Consider the following 6,000-nt stretch of genomic DNA (forward strand, 5'->3'; position numbering starts at 1 on the left):
GGGATTGTCAGGGCCTCAGAGGTGGTGCCTCTTGCCCAGAGCCCACAGTAGCAGCCCCAGGACGCAACCCCTAGGGCTGGTCTAATCACAGGTCCCCATGCTCATCTGCTTGGGAACGCCTCCTCTAGCCCTCCAAAGGCTGCCAGAGACCTGTGGAGGGAAAACTAGAACAGAATCCTCAGAGCCCCGTTTCTTGAATCAGCAGGCGAGAAAGTGCCGTTCACAGCTAAAGCCCCTAAAAGACCTGCCAATGGGGAGTCCAACCACACATTGTGCGTTTGTGCTACTGCAAGCTTCAGCTAAAAGTTCTGGCAAATTTTACATTGTGTCCGAATATTAGCTGTCACTGACCCAGTGTAGCTCTGCATGTCACCACGGCACCACATCTGCATGCTTACCCTGTACCAACTCATAGTAACTTGTGTACCAACTCATGAATTCTTGAAGCCATTACATCTGTGGCTTGGCACAGTGGCTGCATGCCCATTCTGCAGGTGAGTAAAGTGAGGCCAGAGAGGTAAAGAGAACTTGTCTGAGGCCAAAGGGTGATGCAGCTGAGACCTCACCTGGGCAAACCTGGCTAAAGGGTCTGTGCTCTGCGCCTTGCTGGGCCACAGGCTAGAGGAGCAATACACATCCCCTGCGGGGGGCTGTGGGGGAGGGTAGGAGCCTGAAGATATTTCTACAGAAAGGGATGTGCTCTTAAAGGCGGATGAGGTAGGAGGGTGGTAGTGGGGTCCCACCTGATGGTGCTCAGGGGCTACTTCAGGCTCTGTGCTTGAGGCCCAGTTCTGACAGTGGTTCCCAGGGGACCATCTGCAGTTCCAGATTGAATCCAGACCAGCAGCGTCAAGGCCAGTGCCTTACCCCCCTGAGCTGTCTCTCCAGCCCCAGGGATGCACTTTTTTTCACTAGTTGCCCCTTAATGATTCCATAAATTCCAAAGAGGATAGGACCAAAGATAATGGCTGAAAAAAGAGATGCTGTGTGGTTTGTCCTGTTTCAGCCCTTCCTGTTTTGTCTATTCATCTGAGGGCCGGGCCAAGCCGCTGGACAGCGTTGGAAGGCTCGTTGGACTCAAAGACATTGGCACTGGCAGCTGTCCAAACGCTGTGGTGGACTTTCAAGCCATCTAATTGAACCCTTTTTTTGTTGTTGTTTAAGAGTAGGGGGGGAGGGTGCCAGAATAGGAGTGGCACAAGCCTTCTATGTACTTTCTCCCTCATTGGCTTGACCAGACAGGACCACAAAGCTGATACAACAGGATTAGCAAAATTGCCTTGTTGGGCATAGGCACAGCGTGACATGTGCTATAGCAAAGGCATTTGGCAGGATTAACCTGCCAAGGATAAAGATGTAGCAGACAAGAGGCTGAATTAATGGACTGGCATGACCGAAGCAGAGAAATCTATTTGCATGTGATATTAACTGTGCCAATAAACTCCGGGCCGGCCTCAACAGACCAGACAGGCATCTTTGAACCAGGAGGTCTCATTTTAAAAGCTGTTTAGAAGGTATCGGCCAAGATGGCCTAAAGCAAGCAGGCTTCCCAGGTTGCCTTTGTGGTTATTGTTTGTGCCCGTCATTTCAGAGTATACGCATGTGGTCCTGAATGGCTGTCACAGCTCATGTGACCACAGCCAAGCAAAATGACATTCGTCACCATGGGGCTCGGGTGCCATGAGGTCATCCATTGAGCAGGTGATTATCCATGAAATAGCACTAAAGAAGCACTAAAGAAGCACAGGTACAACTCACTACGTGGAATGGGTTATTTGGTCTGATTTATAGATTCTGAATCCCCAAGAGACAGGGTGGCACCAGGGTGATCAAGCCAGACGCCCAAGACACAGAATTTTAGGCGGAAATTTGCTCTCCGTCCGGCTCCTGCAAGAATGCGCTCAGCTCCTGAGAGCGTGTGTCTACGCTCCCTTGTTCCCACTGGTGCAAGAGGTCCACATGACTACGGCAGACACACCCATTCAAAACGCAGGGCACAGCTACTCTTGCACAGAGGCTAGGGCAGCTGAGTGTGGAGAGGGGGCCAGGAGGCACAGAGAGACTGGTGAGGGGAGAAAGTAAAGGAGGTGTTATTCACAGTGATACTGATGGTGAAAGTGAGGCAGAATCTTGCACGGCAGAGCCTGGCAAGCTGCCCATGGTGTATTCGATACGCCAAAAACAGTAACGATAATGGATCTCATTCCCCTGACCCTGAACGTGACAGGGACAAATGGAGATGTTACTGGCACCCGCTCAAGCAAATCGATGAGCAATGGGACGACAGTGATACAGTGATACTGATGGAGGCCAGTGGGTACCTCTGCCAGGCGTTTGGGGGCAAAAGAGCCAGGTGTTTGTCCTCCAACTCCCCTGCGTTACTGGGGAGGGCTGCTCAGGGCTGGCTGTTCACCCCCTGGTTCCCAACCACACACCTGGCAGCCTCTTGTACCCTGGAATATTGGTGCTGCCCAGTGGGGGAGATCTTACCTTCCTCTGAAGATGCCAGCTCCCATAGGACTCCCAGTGGGTTCGTTTGCAAGGGCCATTTCTAACCACCCTACATGGAGAGCAGCAGCCCCTCAGATCTGGTCTAACAGAATCACTCTCAGCTGACTCTTGGCCATAGCCACCTCCCCTGGCCCCCAGGTCTGGAGCCAGCCAGATTCCTAGCAGATGTCATCCACTTCACGGACTGCGGGCTGCCCCACACCGTCACCCCCACCTATCAACCTGGGAGGTGGTTGAGGAGGAATCACAGCCTGCATGCCTGAGTCTGCCTGTCTTCGTGGCAGGAACGAGGGCCCGTTACTGGATAGGAGAAAGCTCAGAGGATCATTGCGTCCTCAGTCTTGCTCCCCAAGTGATCATTACATGATGCTGAGGAAAAGACAACAGCTTCAGCTGGCTGGACCCTGCTGAACAGAGAATGAAGGCGGGGCAACAGCCCTGCTGCAGGCCAGTGTGGAAAACAAGGAGACAAAAGACTTGGCTTGAAATGGGTGTGGAATTTGGGAACCCCAGAAATCTAACTTTCTCCTAGAAATTGCCTCCGGAGTCGCTGAGGGCCTCGGGGGCTGAGGTGGGAGGGAACGAGGTGGGTCCAGGAGAGTCACTCAGGTGGAGCAATAATGCAGGTGCCCACTTGGGATCCGGTTGAGGGTTGTAGTTCAGCCAGAGGCCACTCTCCAGCTCGTGCCTGCTGGGATAGGGCCATATGGCCCCAGGGCAGGGCACCTTCGGGACTTTACAGAAGACTGACCCTGTAGGAAAGGCCTGACCTTGAACATTTCCGACAGCACCTAGAGTCTAGCCCTGAGTTTCCCGTTGTGAAAGGTGGGGCCGCTGAGACCATACAGAGCCGGGTGGACCACTGACTGGGCCAGGTGTTTGCAGGGTGTACTGGAGTTTTATTTGGGAAGGAGGGGGTTGAATGCATACTCGGAGCCAGTCTGTGACTGGCCCAAACTCCTGTTTGGAAAGGCTCACGCAGCCTGCAGTGTGAAGACTGGATCCCGGAGGCGTAGGTCAGAGGTCAGGGCTGGGGGCATACGGGCAGTGCCAGTCCATAGGCCCATGACATTCTCTGAGTTGGTTTGGGTTTCACTTGTACCACCTTCCCAGTCTGGGACCCCAGAGCTCCTAAACTTTGCCACACACCTGGTCCCTCACCTGTGGTCATTCAGGCACCCCACTTTCTTTACCAGGAGCTAAGTGCCATTTTCTGGAACTCAGCTAGTTCACAGAAGTTTCAGCCACACGGGAAAGTGAAAGGGTGAGGTCTCTGCCACGCCCAGAGAGCCACGAGAACCCAGCACCCACTGCAGAGGCACACACAGCAGGATGTGCCACCTGCAAGCCTTGTTGTCTCTGTATGATTTTTGTTTCCCAGATACTGAAACAAAGATGCAGAAGGTGACTTGCCCTAGAGGCTTGTTCTTCAGTCCGTGTTCTCCCTTGTACAGTATCTCAAGCCCGTGTTCTCCCTTGAACACATGTCTCGCTTGCTTATCTCTCTTTTCTTTGCTTGCTTATTCCCACTCTGGAGAAGCCTGTGTTCTCTCCTGAATACAAACTTCTCCCTTCCTCTCCTTTCACTTCATTCTAAATAAGTCTCAATAAAAGTAATCATGCTTCTCACACACCAAAAAAAAAAAAAACCCCTTCATCCCTTCACGCTCTTCCCATTCATTCCTGACCCAGCGGGAAGGGACAGACCACGATGCTCACAGGATGCACTGAGGATTCAAGGCTCAGCCTGGAGCGAGTCTCAGACAGTCCCAAACCCAGTGACCACATCCTCCTGCCCTGGCACAGAGAGAGCTGCCAGGCGGGAGCCGTGCACGCATGGTAGCAGCGCCCCACTTGGCGGTGGAGGGGATGACCCCACATCCCAGCTGGGCAGCTTCCTTTGGAGGCAGGAGAATGCAGCCCTCTCTGAACTCCGAGGCCAGGGGGCACTGCGCCACGGCACCGACCTATGATTAACGAATTATTCCAAGCTTCTGCCTCCCCCACCATTCGCTCCAAAAATGAGGACTTTGGCAGAACTCCTGTGCCACATCCAGTACGAAGAACTCGCCAGCTCCGCGTCCTTAAAATACAGCCAATTTCCAGAGAGATGGCAGCGACTGGAGAATGCAGCTTTTCCTGATTGAGTCGCTGAACCCCGCAGCAGGCAGGCGCCTTGTGGGACTCAGGAGTCCTTCATTTCCGGCATTTTCAGCACCTGGAAATGGGATTACGCTTCACATGTTGTGTTAGTTTATGTGTCATGATTTCAAAGTGGCCATAGAATCTAGGCAGCTCCCCAAAGTGGAGTTTCTGGGTGGTGCTCCCACAGCTTTCTCTGGCCCAGGCGGGGCACAGTGACAGCTCAAATCCCTTTCAGCCACTCTGTTCCAGCGGGTTTGCATGACGGAACCAGACCCTCGGGCATCACCCTGACGTTTGTGTTTGGAATTCCGCCCACCCCTACCCATTACCCCCAGTGCCTGGGGAGGACTGAATTAGAGAATTGCACCCCGTCCCTTAAGGGCTCCATTCTGACCCTAGTTGCCCCTGAACTTATGTGGGCCTTGAAATCTTTGTGGGCAGAGAGATCGTACACAGGCTAAGGCACATGCCTTGCGTGCAACTGAGCCAGGTTCAGTCCCCAGCACCAGGTGACCTGATGGAGTGCCTGGGTGTCACCAGCACTGCAGGGCCTGAGCAGTTTAGGAACCCACCCCCACCCCCACCACACACACACACACACACACACACACACACACACCTAAAATATCAAATGTTTGGGAACCATCATACCTTCTGGGTCATTAGCCTGCAAACTTCACTGGGGTGTGTTTTCCTTTGAAGTTTAGTTGAAGGCAGTGAGGCTCAGTGCACAGGGGTCCTGGAACCGTTGACACCTCAGCCCACCCAAGGCGCTTAGGAGGATGGGGGAAAAGGATCCTCTGAAAAGTCCAAACAGAGGTATGGAGAGAGGGGAGATCAAGTGTAGAATCTGCTTGACTTCTGCTTCTAACCTCTGACTCTTTGCTGTCTCCAGCCCCCCCGCCCTTGTCCTCATGCAGAAGCGGCGTGACCCCATGACCCTTGGCCTCCTGGAAAGTACCTGACCCGAAGGGTGGGGCGGGGCAGCTGGTGTTGTGAATCAGGCCGTTGCCCGTCAGAGAACGGCTACTTCACAACACCAGGGTCGCACCCCACCACACGCAGCACCCTGGGCAGCAGCTCCGACGGCTCCCCACGTCCACCGGGTCCGCACTGGACACCACCAAGGACCTCCAGAACCTGGGATCTGTGGCTTTTCACGTCTGCTCCCAGGTGGCCTGATCGACTGGATCTCACACACCAGCGCTTGCAAGTGCTCCTGGCAGTGCCAACCTCCAGCTATAGAACAGAGGCCTGGGCCACTAGAGGGTTTAAGTGTCCCCCAAACCGAGTATGTCCTCCTACGTGCCAGTCACACACCACAGCGTGGCAGGGTCAAGACCT

At 53.9% G+C, this 6,000-nt stretch overlaps 1 long non-coding RNA gene across 1 annotated transcript in view; it reads left to right on the plus strand.

Annotated features, from left to right (window-relative positions):
• The window catches only part of LOC129404241 (uncharacterized), a 122,507-nt gene extending 116,873 nt beyond the window's left edge, over nucleotides 1-5,634 (plus strand). The window contains exon 5 of the long non-coding RNA XR_008629784.1: nucleotides 5,552-5,634. This is a non-coding gene — a long non-coding RNA (uncharacterized LOC129404241). The remainder of the gene's footprint in view (nucleotides 1-5,551) is intronic.
• Nucleotides 5,635-6,000: the final 366 nt, after the last annotated feature.

Source organism: Sorex araneus, chromosome 4, assembly GCF_027595985.1.
Source record: "Sorex araneus isolate mSorAra2 chromosome 4, mSorAra2.pri, whole genome shotgun sequence".
NCBI classification, from domain to species: domain Eukaryota; kingdom Metazoa; phylum Chordata; class Mammalia; order Eulipotyphla; family Soricidae; genus Sorex; species Sorex araneus.